At 42.7% G+C, this 27671-nt stretch overlaps 1 protein-coding gene and 1 long non-coding RNA gene across 4 annotated transcripts in view; one reads left to right on the top strand and one right to left on the bottom strand.

Moving 5' to 3' along the window:
* Positions 1–17206: 17206 nt before the first annotated feature.
* On the bottom strand, positions 17207–23330 carry LOC310708380. 2 transcript variants are annotated; one of them, XR_014526976.1, is made up of 4 exons: positions 23158–23330; positions 22049–22123; positions 18228–18272; positions 17207–17580 (listed from the first exon to the last, which is right to left on the bottom strand). It is a non-coding gene; the product is annotated as an uncharacterized lncRNA (long non-coding RNA). The 2 variants fall into 2 exon arrangements; XR_014526977.1 differs by lacking the exons at positions 17207–17580; positions 18228–18272 and having other exon boundaries at positions 21931–22123.
* A 114-nt stretch (positions 23331–23444) lies between these two features.
* The window catches only part of EPHB1 (EPH receptor B1), a 344460-nt gene continuing 340233 nt past the window's right edge, over positions 23445–27671 (top strand). The window contains exon 1 of one of the 2 annotated variants that reach the window (XM_083506364.1): positions 23445–23797. The gene's annotated coding sequence lies outside the window, so the exon portion shown is untranslated. Of the gene's footprint in view, positions 23840–27671 lie in introns of both variants that reach the window. The other variant, XM_083506362.1, reaches the window with a different exon arrangement.

The raw sequence follows: 27671 nt of genomic DNA, 5'->3' as shown, positions 1-27671 counted from the left end.
TCTGGTTCCCTGTAACTTCACTTCATGCAGTGAGGGTACCACCAGAAGTCCCTCAAAGCTGGACCTCAGTGTCTGGGCAGAACGATGGGGCTGGAGACGCTCCTTCAGGTATACTGGGCAGAGGAAACATCCATTGTCTGGCATTTCATAATTTCTTATTTTTTTATGGTAAATAGATAACAAGAAATGAAAGGAGAGAACATTGCTTGGACCTAGATTTTGGACAAACGTTTCTGAGGACTGCAGATTTGGTGTTGAAGAGTGGGTACACTCTGAGCTTTAGTTTCACTAAAGTGTTTGTGTGGCCTCCCATAAGCTTAGCAACATTCCTGACACCATCTTACAACTTTTACCCGTAGGCATACCTCACGGAAGTGACCATGCCACTTTGTCTCTGGGATACTAACCCAGTTTGCTTCATCCCTTGCTACTCATTTAGGTTTCGGCACAGACAGATTTCTAGCGAGTCAAAAGGGTGGTTTAAAGCGACTTCTTAATTCTTCTCAGGTTTTGAGAAGGTCTTTAAACTTAAAAGGTAGAGTCTTTCCCTTTGAAGTGGAGATGCCAGGGACTGAATCTGGACCCTTCTGTGTTCACAAAGCAAAGGACACAGAAAGGTGGTATTAGTATCATTTTAGATGTGCAAATTACAAGAGAGAGAGAGGATAAACACACAAAGGTACACATGGACATGAAATATAAAAGAGCACAGTAATTGTGTTTGCTGTGCAATTATCTTTCACCAACTGCTCCCTTAAGGTAAGTTCATGAGAGCTTAATGTCAAGCTTACTAATTATCACACCCATACCAGTGCTACATTTGTTGCATATTAAATTGAGGTAGACCAGAGCGTTAACATTTAAGAAGGAGTTCCTTACGTCAGTGTGGCAGTAACATTTTAACATTTGTCTGCAACAATTTGGACAGTATTACTTACCTCTTTCTGAGGTAACTGGAGATAAGTAGAGCAGCTCATTGCATGTCACGAAACATTGAATATGTGCAGTCGGCATGTACTGCTGCCTCAGAAATGTACACTTATGCTATCAGTGGCATATTGGAGGAGTGTGTGAGCATTACCTCTAGAGAAGTTGAGTAGGGCCCACAAACAGCTTGATCTACACTGTGGTTCTACAAAATATTGGGCTCTCCCACCATTTTACAAAACAATTTTTCAATTTTTTTTTAAATGGACTTCACAAAAAATGCAGGCAACACAAAATGGGAAAAGACACGAGGCTTTTAAAGCTGCAGTCCTGAATACTGAGGGTTGTTTGAATGACAACGCTAGAGACTTATTCTCATGGGCTCCAAGGGTTATATGGAGCAAACAATACATTTCTTCTTTTCAAAGTCATAGTTCTGCTTCATTGGTAAAAGAACATGCTTTTGCTTTCTGAAGTTCCAGGTTCAATCCCTTGCATTTGTAGTTTACCAACCCTGAAATTTAAGATGGTTTAAACAAGACCATAGAGACCAGCTGCTTACCAGGACCATGTGGGTTCATATAAGTCAGCTCTGTAAATATGTGTTATGCTTATATAGATTGGCATCTGCTCAGAGTCTCTGGGATTAAGTTAAAATTCCAGATAAGCAACTAAATAAATATATTTGCATGTGGGCACAATCCTATGGGTGGAGACCCTGGGAAGGAAGTATTCATATGGACAGCAGAGGGTGTTTTTATAAAGTTCTCTGGTCTCTTGATGACCTTCTGCAGTCTCACCTGCTGAGCTCATACCAATTCGTATTTGTATCTAAGTATGGGCAGCAGCACTGCATTTAATGGTCTGCCATGAATATTCATAGCAAATCTTCTGCATGCATTGTTTGTGCAGCCTTATTTAAGCTACTTCATGCTTCTTAAAGGAAGTGGAGCAAAACAGCCTCTGGCAGACTTTGCCCTCATGGCACACATTATTAAATTCTGAGTGAGAGTTGACAGCATTGAGCATAAATTTAGCACCCGTAAATAAAAACAAGAAAGTAAAGAGAAGCTTTCACGGACTTTCCTCAAGATGGGACAGGTGTTTGTTTTCAAAGTATCTGAGCTAACAATTTACATAAGCGATGTGAAGGTTAACTTTTGACTACGTGAAGGTTAACTTTTGACTGTTATTTTAATAATACATTTAAATTAGAAAAGCAAAGAAGCATAAAAATGAGGGGTAGAACTGAATGTCACATGTTTTCCATTGTTCCATCTGTGCAAACATTTCGGCTTGTCAGACAAAATGGACCCCCCTTTCCTCTCTCTGCACACTTTTCTGGGGTTCTGTTGACACACAACACCCTAGCTAGTTTCAGGGAGCGAGGGGCACACAATGTTGGAGGAGCGGGGAAGCAATGTTGTGCAAGCGGAAGTCCTCGTGTACTGTAGTGATTGTTCATCTGGAGATTCTTTCACTCCCGATCAGCCCTTTTGCTTTGCTTCTATTTCAGCCTTAATGTTGGTAAAATGGGCCATTTTACAACTTCATACCTCCATTTAAATGCATTGAGATGCATTGGAAGGAAATAAGCTTTTCCTCACCTCTGGAACTGCAGTGAGACCACACTGTGGAAACACTAATATTGTCGCATCGCTTGGAAATCAGATTTGTGCTAATAAATAAGTAAACAGAATTCTTTTTTTGCTTTCTTCATGTTGACAGGAAAAAGGCCAGAGCAGCCTTAGAAAAACAAATACTATTGGCTAGTAAAGATATTTGCACTCCCTGCTGCCCCTTTCTGCCAAGTGCTGAAGTCAGACAAATGGCTCAGATTCATTCCAGATCCAGTTGCTGTATAGATAGATGAAATAATGAAATGATTATTTCATTTTATGGGTGAAATTTTCATTTTATGAAATAATACAGTGGTACCTCAGGTTAAGAACTTAATTCGTTCTGGAGGTTCGTTCTTAACCGGAAGCTGTTCTTAACCTGAGCTATCACTTTAGCTAATGGGGCCTCCCGCCGCGCCGCTGCCACGCAATTTCTGTTCTCATCCTGAAGCAAAGTTCTTAACCCGAGGTAATATTTCTGGGTTAGCGGAGTCTGTAACCTGAAGCGTCTGGAATCTTAAGCTTCTGTAACCCGAGGTACCACTGTATATAAATGATATGTATAAATATATAAATAAATGAATATTATTCATTTCATGAATGATAGATAAAAGAATGAAATATAACAACAACAACAACAAGTTTTTTCAAAGTACCTGGGCTTTCTTGGAAAAAATAGAAATATTCTCCAAAGGTTACTCTAGTCAAAGTAAAGTGTGAACATAATATTGAGTGTGAATAATATGCATGCTCATCTTATTACATTATTATTATTGCTATTATTATTATTATTAATTACCTACCCTTCACTTTAAGGCCCCAGTGAGGGTTACAACAATTTATAATATGTTGAAAACTTACAATTAAGAATAAATGCAATGACATTAAAAGAAAAAGAAAAAGACTTCCTTGGGATGGTAGATAACTGTAGTGTTTCACCAACAGGTGGTACCCTGCAACTTTACATGTGTTCCAGCTGGAGAAGGGCTGAGCATGTGGTCAGAGGTGAGTCCCACTTCTGTGTCACCAAATGCCCTGACTGCCCTGGCAGAGCTGCCTGACTTGACTCTGGCACTGCCTCCTGTCAGTGAAGCCTTCCCCACCCCCCAGAGAAGCACCTGAGACAGTGTGCCAGCCATGTCAACTCCACCTCCATCACCAAGAAAAGTGGTAACAGCTATGCTCATGTGAGCATATTGATAGGAGCGCCCATTTGTTTGCCCAGTCCTGTGGATCGGGACGACAACCGTGCAAATGACTATGGATTTTGGAACAAAGCCTTTAACAACAACCTAGCCAAGCGTCCAAGTACTGCATCCGTGTGTGGAAGCCAGGCAGCCAAGGGGAGTGACTGATGTGCATTAGCTGGCACTGAGGGGGCTGGGTTAGACTGTGTATTCTTGGAAGCCAGCTCAAAAGAAGAGGGCTCAAATGTCTGCTGGAGTCAAAAGACCCTCTGTAATTTAATTTCTGAGTGCAGCATATTTTCATGTTCTGATCAGATGTGACAGTTGTGGTCTGTCTAGGATGTGAACACAGGGCTGGAAAACCATTAAGCTAAATACTTACGAGAGCTTAAGATCCCCTTTATTCTTTAAGGCTCTATAGTCTTTTGTTCCAGGCCAATGTTTAACAGAAGCAAGAGAAAAACAAAATGGATTTTGAGTCCTGTTGTGATAAAACTGTCTTTGGAAAACTACCCTGTGTATATACGAGTGAAGGGTGGTGTACAAATGCGTTCAATAAGTAAACAAGCAAACCACTGTCTGCATATATATTCATTTGCTATAAATATATTTTGAGAAATAGGGGGCTGATAGCACAATTTGGGGCTACGTGGTTTCCTTGAGCATCTTGCCTGCAAAATTGTGTGGGGCTTGCATTTTAATGTACATTTTCCATATGGAGTGAGAAAAAAATCAGATCCTAAGAGCAGTGACCAGAGCAATGCGTAGATGAGGCAAACACGGTTTTAATGGAAGCCCCCATGGCTCCCTTGTGTCCTGTCACTGAATATGCCAATCATGTTTAATTGTCTCCAACTATGCTGTGGTTTTCTGTTAGACACAAGTATCCATTAGGGGATAGAATGAGACCACTCCATTAATTTCAATTGTGTCTGAGGCAACATTGAATGTGGGTCTCTAAAACCCAAGGCTAATGCATTGGCCTGTTACACCACTCTTCACTTCCTTGTTCCCAAGGTAGCCATTTATGTTTTATTTATGAAATTGTCTTAACTGACTTGATTTATGAAGGCAAATTTACCGATACAGTATCTGAAAAAGGAATGATACAGGACAGAAAAGTCAATAGCATATACTCAGGGTCTGTCCTGAGATACCTTATAATTGGCATCACGAAATCGATTTCCAAAGAGCAAAGCCAAGTTGTATTAGACCTGGCCCTAAGAATTATTTACAATCAATCTGAAATTCTGGAAAATTTCCCAGAACTTTTATACATCATATAACCCAGTATTCTTCATTCTATTTATAGAAACAACTTGATTGGCTTTCATATATTATTGCATTTATTAAAAGGTTGTTTGGTATTAACCCTGACTACAAAACCAATGTAGCTGCCTCCTACAATGTGAAAGGTGTGTTCTTGTGGAACATGTGGTTTGAGACAATTGCGGAATAGAAGTTGTAGTTTCGCACAGCTCTGGGCAGTGTAATTTTCTATTGATTCTGAATGGAGCCTGCAAGAAAGTACACATAGCTGTTGCTAGCACATTGGTCCACCTAGTGGATCAGGGCACACATGAGGGAAATGCCTTAGTCCTAGTTATAGGCGCTAACTCCTAGGAGCCCAGCTCTTTGGGGGGGGGAATTGGGGGGGGGGGAATGTGCAATGATTTTTAATTGGTTAGGTCCCAGGCTTGTTCATGGGCCCAATAAGAGAGAAGACTACTAGCCAGACACAGCCTTGCCTATCTAGAATATATCCTTGACCACTGCTTGTACGACTGGCCATACCATTAGACAAAGTGATACAGCTGCACAATGAGGAACATGTACCTTGTGTGCATGCAGCCTGCCCTCTGGTGCATTGGAGGACACTGCCCTGTTGCCAATGCTGAATTAATATATTCAGCTGCCATTCTAATCCTCTTCTGTACATGGAATGCAGGGTGCGGAGTGGATCTTGTCCTTTGCTTCAGACAGCAAAATGTCTTGAACTGAACTTGACCCTATTCCATGACTTTTCAAAGCCATATTTTTATTCTCTTGCTCCCACATATATGAGCATAAGAGAGAAAAGGATAGAGGCAGGCTCACCTCTTATTTCTGTAAAGAGGAAGAGGGAAGGGAACTTGAATTGATAACTATCCAATAAAACCTCAAAGGAGGATGAATTTGTCCCAGATCATGTGGCACCTGCTTTAGACTCAGGAGCAAGCTAGCTGTACCATCAGGTGGCAAATATGGTGAGGTGGGGAGCACCCTCTATTGTTATTCCTCCTCCTCTTTTCCTCTTTTCCTCTCTTAGGTTATAGAAAAGCCAGTATACACGTAAAATGAACTGACAGTCTTGTGCAAAAGCCAACACAGAGAGATTGAGCTGAGCTCCTCAGCATACAGGCCCAGCATTGCTCAGAACTGTAATGGTCAACGAGCCTAATTAAACCCAAGGGGAGAGTCACCATTAACTTCACTGAAATATGGATTTCACCCTCACCTTAGCAACACACAAATAAGATTAAATAGTCCTCAGCTATTGTCTGTCACTTTAATAGTCCTCAGCTATTGCCTTTAAAGGGACGTGGGTGGTGCTGTGGGTTAAACCACTGAGCCTAGGGCTTGCCGATCAGAAGGTCAGCGGTTTGAATCCCCGCGATGGGGTGAGCTCCCGTTGCTCGGTCCCTGCTCCTACAAACATAGCAGTTCAAAAGCACGTCAAAGTGCAAGTAGATAAATAGGTACTGCTCCAGCGGGAAGGTAAATGGCGTTTCTGTGCACTGCTCTGGTTCGCCAGAAGTGGCTTAGTCATGCTGGCCACATGACCTGGAACCTGTCTGCGGACAAACACCGGCTCCCTCGGCCAGTAAAGCAAGATGAGCGCCGCAACCCCAGAGTTGGTCACGACTGGACCTAATGGTCAGGGTTCCCTTTACCTTTACCTATTGCCTTTAAACGCCTCCAAGATCAAGCATTTTCTGGCGACCAATGCCATCTACTTTTATCATGTCAGTATTAATACAGTGAAAGTGTTGGGAACATACCATGCCAATGGTCAACTCCCTTATTGTGGCTCTATTTTTCCACTGCTCTTTTGAAGTCTTGGAACATTTCCCAAAATAAAATCAAAATAAAACTGACTACCATCCAGATGTCCTTGGAACAAATCCATATGACTTCACTAAGCATGCCAACAACATATTTATGTTCCATAATAGCAAAACTTACACATTTTAGAACTAAAGATTAAACCTTTTAAAAAAGCCAGTTTTAATGACCCAATTAAATTCAAACACACCACCTTCTATCTCCCATATTAAACATTCTAATCTATTTTCTTTCCTTTAACCAACTTACACACTCAGCTCTGCTTTCAACATTCAAAATATATCAAACTCATCCATATTCTTTACTGGCTACAGTCGTAATGTAGCTACATGACATTTTCCATCAATTGTTATCAGTGCCGGTCACATATGTTTGCTACCTGAACCAGAGGCTCAGTTCTTTTCATGAACATCTTTTGTTTCCAAGGCATAAACTTGAACACCCTGCTAGATCCAGGTGAAAGAGGGCTCCTCCAGTTGACCTATTTATTGTGTGTTCATTCTGATTGCTTGCACAAAGCTTATGCAAAGGTTGGACTGTGTCCAGTCCAGTCTTGAGCAGCTGTTCTGATTTTTTGTCCAGAGGTTACATGACAAAAAGCATTCATCCTGATTTGATTGTGGAGTGTTTTCGCATCCTGATTCCCATTTAGGGACATGCTCCAGAATTTCAGAGCACTTGTAGGTGGTGGCTGATCCAAAACTTTCCCCTCCATACATTTTCCTGAAATACCTGTTTTGGGAACATACCCAATGCAAAAGCAACAATGGAGAGAGATGTGTGTATGTGAGAGACAGTGGGTGGGGAGAAGGAGGGAGAGAGTGGAAGTAGAGCCAAATTTCTCTCGGGTGAAATTTGCTGTATATTAAAGAGATGTTGATTGATTGGAGCAGTTACTGTGATCAGTGACAGCACCACTGTTGGTTAATCAGAGCACCCTGCAGTCAGCACTGGGCAATATTGAAGGCATAAACGGGTGCATTTCACACCCTATCAACCTTTTTTAATTTCAGAAGCTTTGCAGAGAGTCTTCATATATTGTGCAAAGCTGGAACAACAGCCAGCTTTTGTAGCATGCACAAAACTAATGGGAACTCGAGTGGTGGTGCATCTAGCGTTCTGACTGAGATGGCATGCAGTCAGGCATTAGGAAGATAAAACCAGTAACATTTTATTGTTTTCTTGTACTAGTTGATGTGAGCATTGTTTATGCCTATCAGAGTTCACCAAACATGTCCAAAGCAGAGCTGGCCCACCCATGCTGCAGGATGTAGCTCTTGCCTCAGGTGGTGGAAGTGCAAGAGGTGGCGTTCCACCTACCCACCCCTTCCCCCACCACATTGCCACTCATCTTCCTCACCAAGTTTGGCAAGAGCCCAGGGCATTGCTATGCACCGGTTGCCACTTGGCTCAGCCCCCCAGGAAAGCTGATAGGTGACACTCTGAGTTCAGTGAGAGCCCAGGCATTCCTGTGTACCGTATGCCACTTGGCAACACTCTGAGGAGTGCCCTGGCTCCCGTCGAGCTTGGCAAGAGCTTGGGCACAGCAGCAGTGGCAGGAGGTGGCAATTTCCATTTCGCTTTAGGTGGCAAGTTGGGACGGGCAACCCTGGTTCAAAGATATGTGTTTACTAAGATTTGCCCCATCATGGCCAAAGATTTGTCTTTACTAGGGGTGCTTCCAGACTGTCACTATTTTTCAGTGGGATTCAATCACATACCAGCAATAAGGATAATGATAGGAAAATTCAGTGGAATGTATGAGATAAACACTTGCATTGAGTACGCATGCTCATTCAACTGCCTAATGGCAGCTGCGTCACCCAGGAGACCACAGACGCAGAGATAAGAAAGGAGAGGCGTTCTGTTGTCTGGAGAGGCCACTTCCTGGCTTGCATGGAGAAGCTGTTCTCAATGGAGCCATGTAATGGAAGTGTGTAGCTGTATTGAGGCAGCACCGGATATTGAAATTTTGCGCCCCTAACCATTTTGCATCCAGGACAACTGTCCATGTGCCCCCCATGCTATGACACCGGTGTAGTTATGTAGTTGCTTTCTCATTCTTTTAAGACTATCAACTAATGTACTGTAATGTTATAGCAGGCCTATAGCAGGTCAGGAAACTCTCGACTGAAGCAACCATACAGCTCTCACAAGAAGGTTCAGGTAGGCCTTGCCACTATAAACTCCAGCAGGTCAACTTTTGTTTTGACCCTTTGTTGAGATCTGTGGTGAGTCTGTGTATCACATGATCCTGAATGCCCAGCCTTTTTGACCCGCTTGAAACAGATCCATGTGTTTGGTCCTAGGCTCTTTCACCTTTGCAATCTGGTTTGCTGGCTTCCTTAACTGAAGTGCTTGAGTACGTTTGCCTGTGTTCAGGGGGTACAGTGGTACCTTGATTCTCGAACGGCTTGGCTCCCGAATAAATTTGCTCCCGAACGTTGCAAACCCGGAAGGAAGTGTTGCGGTTTGCGGACGTTTTTTGGAAGCCAAACATCTGATGCGGCTTCCACAGCTTCCGATTTAGTGCAGGAAGCTCCTGCAGCCGATTGGAAACCATACCTTGGTTTTTGAATGGTTCCAGGAGTCAAATGGACTCCCAAAATGGGTTAAGTTTGACAACCAAGGTACCACTGTATTCTGACCTTGATTTATGCAGAGCCCAAACCACATGTGGATCCTCATCCTGCATCCAGTTCAGCCACAGGTCCTGAGCTTGAAATTCCCCAACTCCCCCACATTCTAGGCATCTTTATTCAGAATTAAGTCCCACTGAGTTCAGTGGGATTGCTTTCTTAGTAGATGTGCAGAGGGTTGCCGTTTTTGATTTAGAAACCACACCTGAACAGGGAGCCCAGCATACTGACTGTTTCAGTGCTTTTCTCCTGCAAACAGATCTCCACTCTGGATTCTGCTAAGGTTCCCCACTGGTGCTCTCGGGTGACTTAATTAGGATGGGCGCCTACTCTGAGCAGTCTGTGCTGCTCAATATTCATTCTAATCATGCAAGAAGATTAAAGTGGAAAAATAGTCAGCCTGCCTCTCTCTCCCCACCCTCAATTTCACCCTGCAGTGAGAAAATACTTACAGAGAGTGGGGATGATACATCACAGAGGATGGGAACCAGGCAAGAAAAGCACCTTGCACTGAGGGTCTCATTAGTGCTATTAAAATGTAAGCTGCTGGAATACAAATGGGTTTAAACAAGCGCCACTGGCCTGTGCTTGTGGTTCTGTCTTTCTGAAATGGCTTTCTTGAAGCTACTCATGCTTCAGTTTGGATTTTGGGTTCCTAGTCTTTACTTTCTTTACTTATTCCATGACGAACTGTGGACCAGAGCCCTGGCATTAAAGGAACATAGTTAAAGGAGTATCTGTTGTACCAGCATTGCGGGTCAAGTACCGGTAATAAGAACAGGTGATATTAAAAATAGGACAGTGCTTGGATGATGGTGTAATTCTAGCAACTAGATTTAGGAACAAGTGGTATCTATATATAACACGCCCCTATAGATGAAACCAAAATACACAACATGAATTGACCTTACCAAGATCCAACTTGTGCAGGTCTGAGTACTAGATTTTAAAAATCGCCCTGCATCATTGCATCTTTCCTGATGCTATTAAATGCTGCTGTAATTTGCTATCTTATCCCATTAGAAATTTGTCTCGGATGAAGTGCCCCTAACAGGAAATACAAGCAAAGCACCATAATTTGCAGTAAACTCTGCTCACTCCACCAGGACTACCCCATACCCTTCATCTTCCATCTCAAGCATTTTTGCCCAAGAGAAACAGTGGAAAGCCAAATTAGAAGGTGCTCCAGTTCTGAATGTCAGAACACTCACTGCTCTTGCAACCCCTAACAAAACAAATTGGCAAGTTATTCTTGTGTAGTCATTGTGCAAAAAACACAACACCCCAAAACAAAACCTGTAGATATCTAGCATAGGTTTGAACACCCCAATACAACACCCTGAACCCTGAACATCCTCAACTGCCTCTCCTGATTCAGGTGGAACCAAGGGCAAAAGCTGGGTATTATTGCCTTGAAGCTGCTTACACTGTTCTGATGGGTGGCTTAGAGAAAGATAACATTCTTAGCACACCCTGTGAATTAATAGCTCTTTTGTGAAAAGTAGGTAAATTTCAACTGGCTTCATGATAGAAATGCCCCCAGGTGCAACCTATTAAGGGCTGGTTTGACAAAGGAAGAGAAATGCTTCTAATGGACATATATATTTATGGAAATTAGGGCTGCTTTGCACCTTACTTTCAAGGATGATTTCTTGGAACAATGGTTCCTGTTCCTGAGACATGTTGACTTGAAAAGCTGTGTGCAAAATGACTGTTAACTCGCATAGACAGATATTGTGTGTTATACTTTAAATGAATTTGATCTTTGTTGACTCTGAAAAGAGAAGATGTAAGTGAAAATTGGTAGATATATTTGAAACGTGTGTAATGGTACTTAGTTTATTGCTCTTTTGTAATAGAAAAATCTTCAAGTAAAAAAATGCATTTAAAGAAACACTGTTAACATTGTGTGCAGTAGAATATATGAACAGTTTTCTCAAAGAGCCTGTATGCAGATGATTCCTGAGCAGGCACCACTGGTCAAGAATTTCTCTTCCATCTTATGCAGACGCCTTTGTTCCTGGACAATTGTAATTATTTTTATTGCTAAAGAAATTTCTTAAGTCTTTTGTGCAGCAACACATTTTTAACATGACTGGTATTGCCAGTACCTTATGTCTGGGGCTCATGAATATTTATCTGGGTGTGAATGCATAAGCTCAGGTTCAGCGAACACAGTATGATATGGTCTGTTTTGACTTTTCCAGAAAGAAAATCTGTCATTATGCTATTGTGATGCCTGTAGGATTGGGCCCTGTGTTTGTGTGCAAGTGTGCAGGAGACACATTTTTGCCCTTGGATGCAATCATCCATGTAATTATCTTAAGACTGAAAGGAAAAGGGCAAAATCACATTATCGTTATGATAGCATGGGCAAGGCCATTGATCAAGGTGACAATCGGAAATTAATCACAGAATGGAAGAAATGAAAGTAGCCCTCCTTTGAATGGAAGGGGAAGATTTAATTGAGTCAAAAGGTAGCCAATAGCTAGCATTCTTTTTATGGCATGAGTCACTTATAAAACCATCTGAAAGAAAGAAAGAAAAGGCACATTGGCCTCTTTAGATATTATTCTTAAAAATGCATCCTTTTTATAACAAGTAACTGAATGATAGGGAACAATGGCAGACTGAATAAAGTCAAATGCTTTACATCTGTCTAATATGTAGTATCAACCAGTCTAAAAGATAGCATCATCATTGCCTGGCTGGAACATATGCCTCTTGCATGTCTGAATGGAGGATGAGAGTGTTTAGAGAACAGTAACAACAACATCTTATTACTTATATCCTACCCATCTGTCTGGGTAGCCCCAGCCAATCTGAGTCCGCCCCTTTTAGGGTCCATTTTGTCGAACGTCCCCGGCAAACCCGGAAGTACCAGAACAGGTTACTTCCAGGTTTGTCACATGTGCAGAAGCGCTGAACCACGCTTCGTGCATGCGCAGAGCGGCGTTTTGTCGAGCATCCCTTTCGTCGAGTGTCTGGGGCTCCGGAACGGATTCCAGATGCAAAAGGAGGTACGACTGTAATATAAACACACAGTGAGACATCAAACATTAAAAACTTCCTTATACAGGGCTGCCTTCAGATGTCTTTGGAAAGTCGTGTAATTGTTAATTCTTTGACATCTGCTGGGAGGGCATTTCATGGCCTATTGTACCCAAATATAAATCATTTCAACTTCCTTTTTTATTTATAAAAAAGATATCTTTTGTGACCTACACCATAACATCCTAGGGAGGGTTGTGACAATATAACATGCTATAAAACATTTGAGAGCCAGTGTGGTGTAGTGGTTAAGAGCAGTAGTCTCGCAATCTGGGGAACTGGGTTCGCATGTCCGCTCCTCTACATGCAGCTGCTGGGTGACCTTGGGCCAGTCACACTTCTTTGAAGTCTCTCAGCCCCACTCACCTCACAGAGTGTTTGTTGTGGGGGAGGAAGGGAAAGGAGAATGTTAGCCGCTTTGAGATTCCTGAAGGGGAGTGAAAGGCGGGATATCAAATCCAAACTCTTCTTCTTCTAAAACGAGACAAAACAGTCACGATTCTAAAAACAAGCAAAACCGTTCCAACCGGAATGGGACAGTATAAACTGTGGGTCCTACAAAACAAAGCGAAGGGTAGAGATATGTCTTGTGCATCCTCTGAAAACTGTACAATGAAGATGCTAGATGCACCTGTATGGGTATGAGTTCCACAAAGGGATTTGTGGGGATAGAGGCAGACTGTTTGATATTTGGGGTTAAGCCATTTAGGGTTTTAAACACTAATGTGAACACCTAGAATTGGGCCCATAAGCAAACTGACAACCATTGCAGCTGCGAGCTATAAATGGAACCCAAAGAAGTCGACCTTTCTGAAACTCCTTCAAGGGCAGCTCCGCCCACGTTTGCTTCTGGCTGTGCTGCCACTGGCATGTGGCCCTCAAAGTGCTGCCTGGAATTGAAAGTGGCCCGCGGGATAGAGAAAAGCTTCCCCACACCCCTGTGTTACATGACGAGAATCTCCCAGGGCAGATTCCAAAACTTCAAAAAGATACATTGGATTTTTCTTCTTAGTAGGGAAATTTCCATGCCGAAAACCATATTTTTAAAGGCCTTTTGTTTCTGGAAATGAGGAGGACTGCTAGCTTTTTATTAAATCTCTACCTGTTGTACGCTTCTGTTGAGCTGTAGATTTCTTTCCTTTAGAAATCCTGGCTATGCACAACCAACACATTATTTAACTGCAAGTGTTTCTTTCACAACTTATTTCTAGCCCTTCTGAAACTTTTAATCTTCGGGTTGTTTTTTTTTTTTTAATGTGAAGGAAAAGAAAGTTGAAGCCAGATTAGGAGAGAAAGCCATCTGTCTTCAGAGGAAGTAGGCTTTATATTTACATCTGCATTTGGTAATCCTTTATCTTCAAAGAGAACAAAAGATTCTTACCTTTATCAACAGGAAAAAAAGCAAAACCCAAGCACTCAGCGACATTGTCAGCTGCAAAGTGGTATGATAATCATGTGACCGTTGCATCCAATGGAAACTTTATTCATTACAGGGAAAATGTCACTGGTCGCTAATTATAGAGTGAGGCAGCAACATATACTTTGGTTCATATAGGACGTTATTGCTGTTTTGGTTGAGGGGATAAAACTTTTCTGAAGTAATAGTGGCCTGCAAACCAGACCGAATTATACCTTTTATATAAGTTTGTCCACTGATTAATATTTTTCTTAGGAAACTAACCATTCAACTAAACAAACCAACCAACCAACCCCAACCCTTTATGTGCAGTGTACCTCAAGCTATTATTACTTGTTTCTACTGCTGTGGAGAAAAACACCTCACAGCCTAAATGTTGCCACTGTTTGAGACCTGGAAGATGTTCTCTGATTAAGGATGCGTCCAGATTGTTGAGTTCCAGAAACAGCAAGATTCTCTGAATGCGCTTATCATCAGGTTAAATCAGTAATAAATATGCCCAAGATGCTGGAAATGAGGGTAGCCAACTTTTCCTTCTTGTAGGGCTACTATGCCTTTAACAGTGACCCAATAAGGAGAAATTAGCAGCTGGAGCTTTTCCTGATATGGAGAATGGAAGTGATATGAAAAGGTTCGCCCACATTTCTGCATGTTACGTCACTGCTAAAGGCACAGGAGTCCTGCCAAAAATAAAAACAAATTGGTAATCCTTTTGGAAGATCTTCCATATTTTCCAGTGATACCAACTATTATAGCCTGAGTAGCTTTCTTGAAGATCTGGACCGCATAGTGATGGAGTGCTGGTGGAAAGAGATGGGGCACCAAAAGACAAAATAGATAGCGATGAAATTTTCAGGATGATGAGTTTCAACTTCCCCTCTAACGACAGGCTGCATGTCTTTGCTATCCCAATGTGTTTGACACATTAGCTTGTCAGCTTCACCTTTTTGCCTGCTTTCCGCCATCCAAAGCCAGGCAGCTACCGCAAGGGATTTGCGAAATTAATGCATATGTAGTACAGCAACAGAATTTTGCTGTATTGATTGGGAGAAGGGAATTACACGAAGGTGCTTGCAGGAAACATGCAAATACAATGCTTCTAGGAAGTGCCAGCTGTTTATTTATTGGTAATATTCCTTATATAAATCATGCCCTAACTTTCTTTCCCTCAGTGAGATCTTCCACATGGAAGAAAATGAATGCCCATCATTTCAGTTCTACCCAGGCACCATGCAATAGGGCATTTATGGCCCCTTGTGCCCTTACTTTATCAGCACTTTTTAAGACAGTGTGTGTGCATTTTTATCAGTAAGAAATTTGTTGTTTAGTCGTTTAGTCGTGTCCGACTCTTCATGACCCCATGGACCAGAGCACGCCAGGCACTCCTGTCTTCCACTGCCTCCCGCAGTTTGGTCAAACTCATGCTGGTAGCTTCGAGAACACTGTCCAACCATCTCGTCCCCTGTCATCCCCTTCTCCTTGTGCCCTCAATCTTCCCCAGCATCAGGGTCTTTTCCAGGGAGTCTTCTCTTCTCATGAGGTGGCCAAAGTATTGGAGCCTCAGCTTCACAATCTGTCCTTCCAGTGAGCACTCAGGGCTGATTTCCTTAAGAATGGATAGGTTTGATCTTCTTGCAGTCCATGGGACTCTTGAGAGTCTCCTCCAGCACCATAATTCAAAAGCATCAATTCTTCAGCGATCAGCCTTCTTTATGGTCCAGCTCTCACTTCCATACATCACTACTGGGAAAACCATACCTTTAACTATACGGACCTTTGTCGGCAAGGTGATGTCTCTGCTTTTTAGGATGCTGTCTAGCATCCTAATCGGTAAGAAATAAAACCCGCCATTCACAAAACTGGAGAGCAACAGACCCTACAAGCACTGGCGGACGAAGGGGGTGCAGTGGGTGCGGTCTGCCTCAGGTGTCATCCCTGAGGAGTGGGGGACATCGCCCCCCGCCCCCTGGGATGCTCGCCCCGCCCCCGGGTGCTGGAGCAGCTAGCTCCACCTCTGCCTACAAGGGGTTCCTGTCACATCACAGCTTCTACATTGGGGGTTCTCAAACATTGGGGGTTCCCAGAGAACTTTTCCCAAGAAGGAAGAAGATAGCAAATTTTGACAGGCTGTGTAACCAGCAATACCTTTTTATCGTCAGGCTAGGGAAAGGACATTAAAGAAAAATGCAGGAAGCAGGGCCACATGAAAATCACAGAATACTTTATAGCAGCTATAAAATTTTATTTCTATCATTTAAAAAACATGGGAGGGGTCTTGTAATGCACCAATAAGTCATTTTTATGTCATGTAAAGTGCAGTCCCGCTCTGGTACTCTGATAAATGTGGTGTGTGAACCCTTTATGTATGTATTTGTTTATTTATCACTTAATGCCAAAACAGGCTTCTAAGCAGTTTACAAGTATAAAAATGAATTACACAAGCACCCATAATTAAAATGTGCAATAAAGCATCTGTAGAAATATTCATAATTAAAATAATCAATAACACAACCCCATTAGAAAAACACAGCAGTTACGACAGGAGACTCAGATCAAGAAGTGGGACTCAGACCATGGGGTGGCTGTGGACACTTTTGGCTATGCATACCCCTTACATACAGCCCCCAACTATCTCTCCAGATCAAATTTCTGCAAATCCTTGATGTGCTGATTTTCCATTGATGGCCCAATGATCACTGTACGGCCATTGTCCTAACTGAACGTTATATCATATTTGTTCCTTTTTGTCCTGCCCCCCTCAGACCAAAAGGAAACCCACCCAGATGCTATTCTGGGCTACATTTCCCGCTGCTGGGGCCATCCCATTCGCCTGGTTATGCTGAGGTGGAAAGTGACAGCATCCAATGGCTGGCTCCAGTTGATCAGAAGTTATTTATTAGCAGCTAAGACTTTAGCTAATCACCTGAATCAGTAAAATTCCCAAATCCATCACAGGACAACCAGTTTATTGGGCCACCCATTTTTTTTAAAAAAACAAACGCATGCATACATTAAATAAATGCCACAAAATAGTGAGCAAGCTTTTGGGTTCTCCAGAACTCTTCATCAGGCTATATATTTTTTAAAAGCAGATGGTGGGAAGATGGGGATGGGGAGGGAAAAATAGGCTGATGTTGAAGTCACACAGTCTGCATTTCATGCTGGTCTTACAATGGAGTGTAGTGGGAGGCAGCAGAGAATTAGGTTTGGCTCTACGAGGTGCTTTGTAAGTTTCAGGTTGCGCTTGAATCAGTGAGGTAAAAAGTAAACTTCAGCTGTTAAAATTTCGCAAGCTCTGAATTTTCAGGCCCTGGCTATTGTGAAGCTGAAGTTGTTTCTCTTTATGTACTGGCTGTCTGAGCCTTCTCATTAGCCCGAAAGACCAGTCTGTTGATACTCGTCAGGGTTAGAGCATTGAACTGGGTCTTTGTACCTGGCAGAAACGGGCAGATATATGAAATATGAAAATTTTAATCCCATTGCCTAGTATGACAGCTTTGGCTCAGCTGCAGTACTTTGTAGAGTTGTTCTTATCAATCAAATGGAGTGTTAATATGTGCTGACACGTCCAAAAAGACATTCAGAATGCTAATCTTCAGATCTCCTCTGCATTTGTGCTCAGATGCTCAACCGCACTGTTACAGAGGTAGAAAAAGAGAGAAGGGGGAGGGGAAAGGACTCACACTTCATCTTTATTTTCATTGTGAAAAGGGCAAAGGTATTCCATTATTGTTCTAAGTGAATTTCCCTTTACCAAGGGAATCGTTAGATTTCCCTCCACTCTAGATCCCACTCTTTCTCTTGGTTTAGTTGCCAAATTAACCTTTGTATCACCTGGTTTCCTTTCACACTGCTTTTCAATTTAAGCCCCAAATTGTTCAGGCACACAAGTAATTGTCCTCCTCTTCTTGCCCTCTTTTGCCAAGGTAAGTCATTTGATCTCCTCCAATAGCAATGTGTGAGGTTAGCCCTTGCTATTCCAAGTCCATATGTCACCCTGAGGCTTTTTCTGTCTGGAGTATCTTCAGCAATTAACAGCTTGTGGAACCACAATGCCTTCTTGGAAATTCATTTAAATTACTAGCACTAATTAGTATTAATATCACAATTTATCATCTGATATATTTTAAATATTGGCTTGTGGGAAATGACAGGCTAATTTAATACAAAGCCAACTGTGTAAAGAAAGAATGCTGATATCGGGTGGCTATTCCCTTCCCAGCCCAGCAAAAATGGTGTTTTCATCAAATTTGAATGTACTATTCCAAAATTCCTTACTTGCCTAGGTCTTCATAGTCCTTCTCATATTGCTGATGTTGTCTTCATCCTAAAACAACAAAAGCTTAGCCTTTATTATTGCATTTTTAAAAAAGCCTTCCAAGGAGTTTAGGGTGGTATGTATGGCCCCTCTACATATTTTTATTATCAAAAGAATTCTGTGAGGTAGGTTAGGCTGAATGATAGACAACTGACTCATGGCCAGCCAGTGAGCTCCATGGTCCAGCAGTCAATCACCACACCCTACTGACTTTCAACTATAAAAGGAAGAAAGCCTAAATTATCTTAAACTGTTGAAGAATGTGTAAATTGTCCAGGGTGAAAACCACCAAGCAGCTGAAAAAGAACACCCAGTAGATAACAGCTTCCGCTGATGCTGTTATTATTGATGAATGGCATGCATGCCCTCCCCCCCCATCTCTCTCAGCAAACATAGTTACAACCAGCAGGGCAAAACTTCATGAATTGGAAGTATCTGAGCCAGAACTGTTTTCCTTAGAAGTGAGACAAAAGCACCTCCCCGAACATTGGTTTGATACCTCTGGAACCACAAAATCATAGAGTTGGAATGGACCCTAAGAGTCATCTAGTATAACCTTCTGCGGTGCAGGAATCACAGCTAAAGATTGGCAGATGGCCATCCTGTTAGAATTCCTGCTCCATGATTGCAGTCATGGGATTTTTGTCTATCACATGATGGTATATGTTTTGACTCCACAGAGTGGGAAGTGACGGAGACAGGATGTTTGTGTTACTGTGTTCCCTGAAGTGGGACTATTGTCCTTTTCTCTTTGCTGTCTGATGCTAGAGAGAGAGGGAGCCATGTTGCAGTGCTCCGTGTGTGTTTATATGTAAATAAAGTAGATTAGCCAAAATGCTGAGTTGCTGAGGTCTGTTACATAAGTTGTGCAAACTCTGCGGATCCCTAAGTGTGCAGGTGTTGGTTGGCATCGGTCGCTGTGATGTTCGGGCTGAAGAAAGCTTTCAAAGCTCCCGAACGATCGACCAGGAGGGAGGGAACATGCCAGTTGGGCATGTGTCTCTGCCAGGGTCCTACTCAAGTGTAGACCGAGCTCCTGACACATCCAACCTCGGTTTAAAAACCTCCAATGAAGGAAAGTTCACCACCTTCTGAGGGGGTCTGTTCCACTGTCACAAAACTCTTACCATCACAAAGTTTTCCCCCATGTTTAGTCAGAATCTCCTTTCTTGTAGGCTGCATGAACACCATACATTTAAAGCACATTTCCCCATCCCAAATAATCCTCAGAATTTTAGCTCTGTGAAGTGTAAACTAGAGAACCCAACTTGAGCACCAACAATTGCCTTCATAGTCCGACTGAGACTTGCATCGTTTTGGTGATTTAACCCCTCAGCCCAGACCAAATCGACTCTTGAACACATGTAACCCCCCCCTCTCTCTTTCTCTCTCTCTCTTTCTCTCTCTCTCTTTTGCATCCTTGCTTCTGCTATTCCTTCCCTCCTTCTCACTGTCTGAATTTAGACTGAAGCAAAGACTTTCCTTTGCCTTTGTGATCTTGTAAAACTCAATGTATTATTGTTATTTATTGAATATATATACCACCCTATACCTGGAGATCTCAGGGCAGTTCACATAAAAAAATCACAGTATATAAAATCAAGATAAAAACAATAACCCAATAATACCCCCCCCAAAGAGCCACATTTTAAAAGGGTATGGGATGTTGATCAGGTCAACCAAAGGCCTGGTTAAAAAGGAACGTTTTTGCCTAGCGCCCAAAGGTGTATAATGAAGGTGCCAGGCGAACTTCCCTAGGGAGAGCATTCCATAGATGGGAGCCACTGCAGAGAAGGCCCATTCTAATCTTGCTACCCTCTAGACCTCTCAAGGAGGCGGCACACAAAGGAGGGCCTCAGAAGATGATCTCAGGGTCCAGGTAGGTTCATATGGAAAGAGGCAGTTCTTGAGGTATTGTGGTCCTGAGCTGTTTAAGGCTTTATAGATCAAAACCAGCACTTCGAATTGTACACTGACAGCATTACATCAGTTGTAAGCATTGTGCTGTTGAGGACACTTCCTCAACTAGTTTCACAAAGTGACATTTTCCAGCCAAGAAAGGTACCATACCCCACTCCCATCTGGCTGTGAAGGAGGAAAGAATGACTGTATTTATCTTAGATATGTGTTTATCAGATTGGGAAGGGAGTAAACATGGGATTGTTCAACTCTGGACCTTAAGAATTCTGGATCAGGTCCAGTGGGTCTTCTGCTCCTATTTAAGAGGTGCTTGTGGCTGTTTGGAACAGAATGCCTGAGGTTGAATACCCTCAAATGGTGGTGTTGTTGTTTAGTCGTCTTAGTCATGTTTGACTCTCTGTGACCCCATGAACCAGAGCATGTCTTGGAGACTCTCACTTTCTTCTCAAAGCTTCTACTTTTTTTATGTCCATGGAGTTTTCTTGGCAAAATACTGGAGTGGTTTGCCAGTTCCTTCTCCAGGTGGATCACATTTAGTCTAAACTCTCAGCTATGACCTGTCCATCTTGGGTGGCCCTGCATGGCATAGTTCATAGCTTCCTGGAGTTATTCAAACCCCTTTGCCACGACAAGGCAATGATCCAGGAAGGAGTCAAATGGTGTAGAGGCGTGTAATTGCAGCCATAGACTATTTCTCAACCCTCCGTAAGTCCAGTTTGATATCCCCTGCTTTTTAAAATTTTTTTGAGGGACAGCTGGTGCAGAACTAGGTTAGGTCTCTTACACAGAAAGTATCTCGCTAGCTGCAGTACAGAGGGCAGGCAAAGGCTAAGGAACTCACACTAATGTCACGAACTGTGTCATTATTGCCTGCAGATAATTAAAATGGATTTTCAGGAGCAAATGCTCCCTGCACTGTATGTTAACACTTCACATTTCCTTTCATCAAGCCTCCATATCTTAATCCTCTGGAAATGGCTTGGCATCACTTAAAACACCATCAGAGAGCAAAAGCAAAGCTATTAAGACAGAGCCGGTTTTGACATTAAACCACTGTTCGCTTAATATACTGACCTTTGTTTAGAGTCGCAAATGTATGAGTCATGTCTGCAGTCTTGCCCATGATACTAAAAATGAATGGAATTGCGGGGCCATTCATGGAAGAAATTTCTTATGTTTAAACATGCAATATATTGCTGAAGGACTTAAAGACCCGGGATGTTACAATAACATCCCCTATCACCAAGTGACAATGGCATTCAATAAATATTATTTACAACCTGATAGAGGCAAATGACTGGTAGGAGCAGTTACCAAAGGCTTTTAGAGGCAGCCTGCACCTCTCCGTGATAGTTCTGGACAAGCCTCCCTTTCACACACAGTTTATGAAATATAATGTAAAGGCCACTTTTCTGTACCCTCAGCAGAAAATGGGGAGAAAAGCCTGGGCTATGAACATTCACTCATCCATCCATCCATCCATCCATCCATCCATCCATCCATCCATTCTTTGAAAGAGTTGGCATGATCAAGAGTCAAATTTAAATGTTAAAAGTTAGGAGGCAGATACCTTAAAATCACAGCTAGCTTAAAACTGTGATCCATAAAAGTATGAGGATTCATTTAATTTCCTTTTTCAGTTTTAGAACCTATAATCATATCATTCTGAAGGTTTGCTACATTTAACCAGTCGAATAGATAGCATTTTTGCTATATGTTATCTGTCAGGATGTGACCAGCCCTGGTGTAATTCTTGATTTCATATAATCTTAGATGTGGCACATGCTAATTTGATACATTTCAGAACATTCTCAAACTAGAGCACCAAGCAGCCTGATAAGCCTATCTAATATTAGACCAGTTACCAAGGAACAGCTTTTGAGACATCAGTGAATCTGCAGTTGAAGGAAGAGCTCCAGGAAGGGCCATCCACATCTCTTCTGCAATAAGAAGACAGATGTGTACAAGTGCTTGCTGTGGGATCATTTACTATCTAGCCTGCTCTTATTTGACAGGCAAAGCATCTTAATGTCTAGGTAAATCCATCTAGTTAAGCTACTGCAAATCTGCTTTGCATATTCACCTGCACCAGTCTAACCCTTACTTGTGTAGTAGCAAATGATTCGCTGATGAAAGATGGTGCGACTTAAACATTAATGCCTCAGAATTGCATTTTCAGAGGCTGAGAAAACCTTTTCTGCAACTTTGGTTAGTTTTGAAGTGTGTATGTGTGTGTGTGCACTTTGAAGTTATGTGTTGGGAGCATCACAGAGGTCGTTGGACAGATACCATTAATTAACTTTTATTTTGTATTACACTGGTACCTTGGGTTACAGACGCCTCAGGTTACAGACACTTCAGGTTACAGACTCTGCTAACCCAGAAATAATACCTCGGGTTAATAACTTTGCTTCAGGATAAGAACAGGAAACACACGCTGGCTGCGCGGCAGCAATGGGAGGCCCCATTAGCTAAAGTGATACTTCAGGTTAAGAACAGTTTCAGGTTAAGAACGGACCTCTGGAAAGAATTAAGTTCTTAACCCAAGGTACCACTGTATTGTATGTAAATTTACTTTCTAGAATATCTTTTTTTACACATGTACAACACATCATGATTTCTAACTGGTGTTAATGGAAGTCAATTGGCTCCACCTCTTCATTCTCCACCCCCATTAAGAATAGTAGAGAATTTAACATTTAAAGTGCTAAACCAAATTTCCTATGTACAGCCTCTACTTACCCTGGGCTGTGTTCCTTTTTACAAAGTGCATTTTCCCCTAGGAAGACAAAAGTATTTCCACAGTGTTCCCACTAAACTCTGTCCATTTTGCCCTAGGGGGCAAATAGAAATCCAGGATGTATTTGATTCAGATAGGAAATAGGGTCTTCAAAGAAAGTGTTAACCCCTTCCTTCAATGGCACAGGCCCCCTGAAGCTGCATTTTACCTTTAAAAAAATAACCAGTTGGATACCTGATCATGGATCACCCACTCTATAGTTTGGCCCTGTCTGGATCTTAATCTAGATTTGCTTATTATCACAAATAGCACTACATCGTCAGACAATTCCCTGGATAGCACAGGAGCAACACTCAGTTCCCTTTCAGACCTTTTGAAGACTTTCCATTGTCTCCTGCTGCCTTGGTCCATGCTTGGCAACAGCACAGTATACAAAAGCCAGGTCACAGTGGCTGAATGTGCACTGTGATGTCACAAAGTCCTGCCACTTGGCAACCAGACCTAATGCCAGAGTTTCAGAACAGCCAGATAGCCAGAGAGACCATCCATTGCCTAACCTTGGTATCTTAACTGACTGAGCTCCATTGCTAATACTCTAAAAGGCTCGTTTTTAAAGGGATGAATAATTACAGCTTCTTCAAATAAATTCCTACCGTATTTGAATTAAAAGAAGCTATTTATTTGATTTACAAGGAAACAGAGGAGACATATGTAGCCATGAAGACTCAAGGACAGCCCAGACTTCAGAGGCTCACCTACTCAGCCACTTTTTCTACTAGCACCGTCTGTGAACAGTTTCCCTAGCAGATGAATTAAAAGCAGCCAACTTATTTGTTCATGCCAAGGACTGGAATTTGAATAAGAAGTCTGAAAGGTGAATCTTCCAAGTATGGCTTACATGTCGGGATGTTACCAAGTATGTGTGGTCTTTTGTTTTAATGAATAGCTTTATTCAGTTCTCAGTTCACTGTTTGTGTCTGAGAGACTGATGGGCATGTGTGGTCAGGAAATAGATTTCTCAGTAACATAGCTGACTCTGGATGTGCTACCGCAAGACGTTTGGTGGGACTGCCTCTCTATATGGCTTATTTTTGTATTTATATAGTATCATCAGTGTGGGTGGTGTTTCACAATGTACAAGAGGACAGGGCCCTGACCCAAGGAACTTGCAGTCTCTAACATTTGACACAGGAGAGATAACAGAGGACAGGAAGGAAAATAGAGGCAGGAAGAGTCAGAGGAAGAACATTCATTTATTTCAGTTACATGTGCCTGGGCTTAGTTACAGTAGGGGATGCCGACATAAAAAGCAGTGTGTAATGTATTGATCTTAGCTATCACATTCACCATAGCAAAGCAAGTTCAAGAGAAATCTAAATACCTGCTTGTTATTAATGAGTAGGAGTTGCACCCCTGCTCACAAGTCCCCCTGTCATTCCCTCCACATTTTTAAATTATTATTTTTATTATTTTTTCCATATTATTACAAATTGAACTGAATTACTTTAATTTAATACAATTTCTTAAAATCAGGTTTCCCGCTCCCATTGCTATCATATGTCCCAAGATATTCCCACATAGCTGCTTCCTTTCTTATTTAGTCTCCAGTTGACTTCCTTCACTTGCCATTAAGTCATTCTTCCAGCTGTCCGCCTTTTCACCTTACAAACAGCTACCTTGGTTTCATCTTATATGTATATAATCTATTTCATCTACATTTTTATTCCAGACCTGGTGTGTTGAAAGAGTTCAGTTATTTCTCTTGTTGTTCAGTTCTTTGCAGTGTTTATCTGGGTGGCACAAGATCACATTCCATTCCATTCAGCTGTTATCAAACTAATATGTGAACCTTGGCCATAAATAACTCGCAGAGTGAACTTCCTAGACTTTAAATTCTAGACCATTAAATTCCCCTTTGCAATTCTTTCTCGGCACACAACACACAACAATTTCCCCCCTCAGATTCAGCCTCTCTTCAACAACTGTCCAGCTGTGGGTCATTTCTCCCCCTCCCCACTACAATCCTCCAAGAACACACCCCATCTAGAGGTGGGTTGTAAAAAAAATCCATTCACCCTCGGTCAAGGGGGAGGGGCAAAGCAAAACTTTATTAAATTCCTTGTAGATCATAAATCAAAGGCCCACCCCTTTTTCGAAATATAAAACTGAGTAGGAACTACACATGTCTCTTTGTTATATAGAGGAGGACAGGATAAAAAAGACGATTAGAAACCATAAGAAAGCGCAAAGCACTTTGTCTTCCCCTGTTATGTACTGAGTTGAATAGGATCCTGTTGTAGGGATTCACAGAAAACCATTCAAATACCTTCAGAAAACCAGTCCCAGTTCTTTCAGCAGCTGGTTGATTGAAGCCTATTTGCATATGATGCTTCAGGAGCACCTCTTTATTAATGCCAATTATCCAGATTGAGGAGGAACCTGCTACAAATCAGGCTGGTAATGGAGGCTCTTCCATGGCAGGGGCACACTCCCAGATCGCTCCCATTCTGCCTTCCAAGTTGGCAGACACGGGATTGCATGGCACTGCGGGATGCAGTGAACTTCCCAAACCCCACTGGAAAGCATCAGAAAGATTTATGCCTCATTTCCTTCCTTCCCCCTGCCTGAACTTCTTTACAATCCCTGGATGGCTATGAAGAACCACCACCATTTACTCATGGGCTTGGCCGGAAACTGTCATTCCCTCCCCATTAACTCCTAGAACTTCCCCTTCACACCCTATGCAACTACTAAAGTCTCTTTTCTTGACCTCTTGGTCGTCGTCCCCCCCCCCCTCGCCATGGAAATCCAAGATTGTGGTGAGGCACTACAAATCCTCCGATGGGGGACTGTGATCTGACGCAGATCCAGACTTCTGATGTGGCACTACAGATCCAATGGGGGCTGCATGATCACAGCCTTATATTTGTATGTACAGTGGTACCTCGGGTTAAAAACTTAATTCGTTCCGGAGGTCTGTTCTTAACCTGAAACTGTTCTTAACCTGAGGCACCACTTTAGCTAATGGGGCCTCCCACCGCCACCACACCACCACTGTGCGATTTCTGTTCTAATCCTGAAGCAAAGTTCTTAACCCGTGGTACTACCGTATTTTGCACCCCATAGGACGCTCCGGCCCATAGGACGCACCTAGGTTTTTTTGGGGGGGGGGAATAAAGAAAAAAAAAATTATTTCCCCCCCAGGTGCGGGGCTGGAAGAACCAGGTCGGGGAACAGCGGCAAGGCGCGCTCTGCCTCCCCGCTGTCCCCCAAGCTTGTGGGGCTGGCTATGGGGAGAAGTGCGCTGATCCCGGGACTGCAGGCAGCTCTGCGTGGCCATCGGGAACGGGGCGCGACTTCACGCCCCGCTCCCGGTGGCTGCGCAGAGCTGCGCTGATCCTGGGACTGCAGTCAGCTCTGCGCGGCCGTCGGGAGGGGGCAGGACTTCGCGCCCCGCTCCCGGTGGCCTCGCAGAGCTGCGCTGATCCCGGGACTGCAGGCAGCTCTGCGTGGCCATCGGGAGCGGGGCGGGACTTCGCGCCCGGCTCCCGTGGCCGTGCAGAGCAGCACTGAGCCGGGGACTGCAGGCAGCTCTGCGCAACCCTCGGAGCCGGTCTCCCGAGGGTTGCGCAGAGCTTCCTGAAGCCTGGAGAGCGAGAGGGGTCGGTGTACACCGACCCCTCTCGCTCTCCAGGCTTCAGCGAAAGCCTGCATTCGCCCCATAGGACGCACACACATTTCCCCTTCATTTTTGGAGGGGAAAAAGTGCGTCCTATAGGGCGAAAAATACGGTATTTCTGGGTTAGCGGAGTCTGTAACCTGAAGCGTCTGTAACCCGAGGTACCACTGTACATAGGAAGAAATGTCTTGACAAAATTGCATATGACAGCAAAGCAGACAAGTCAGGCATGTGCAAAGGGGCTCCACGTTTGCTGTTGCCGTTTAGGAAAAGCAATACTTCTCATAGGTGTGTTGCTGTATAAGAAGAAAGGAACACAAAGTGATTATGAGAAGTTTTGCTTTTTCCAGATGGTAATGGCAAATCACTGCACTGTTTGAGGCTGCAATCTTTGACACCTTTGAGCTCCTTGGGACTGACTTCTGAGTAGATATGCATAAGATTATGCTCTAAACTCTCATCGTATGCATACGTCTTTGAAAGCTTACCTTGCTGAACTCAGTGGGACTTACTCAAGTAAACAGGGATTGGATCAGGTTTTTAATTCAGTATACAATACAGTTGTACTTAACTGCAATATGATGATAATACTAACCAAACTGTCTAATGATCATTGAGATAAAGCATATGAAATATGTTGAACATTCAAAAAACACTACAGTATTTACACACTAGGGATTATTATTGCTGCTATTATTATTATTATTAGGATTCAACCTGATCAATTCACATTGGCTTTACCAAATTGCAAAACTGAGCTGTACATGAAGAACGCAACACAAAATATAGTAGCTCAGTAGCTCTTCTAAGTTTTATTACCAAATTACACTGCTAATTCTTCCATAGTGTCTTAACAGCTGTTTAATTTCCTAGGGAAAGTGTGAAATCCTTCTCTGGTGACTGATTTAAAAGTCTCACTCATGTCATAGATGTTTGAAAAGCAGATTTGTTTGCTTATTTAACTGTAAACATTGGCATATGTCAGGGTTTATGTACAGTAAAAATGGAAATGTTTTCGGGATGCAATCCTATACAAAACATACTCAGCTCCTGGTGATTTCCCTAGTCT

This window comes from Podarcis liolepis (assembly GCF_965112155.1).
Source record: "Podarcis liolepis genome assembly, chromosome: 5".
In the NCBI taxonomy this organism is placed as follows: domain Eukaryota; kingdom Metazoa; phylum Chordata; class Lepidosauria; order Squamata; family Lacertidae; genus Podarcis; species Podarcis liolepis.
Note: the sequence above shows the minus strand (reverse complement) of the source record. Positions and strands in the feature narration are given on the sequence as shown.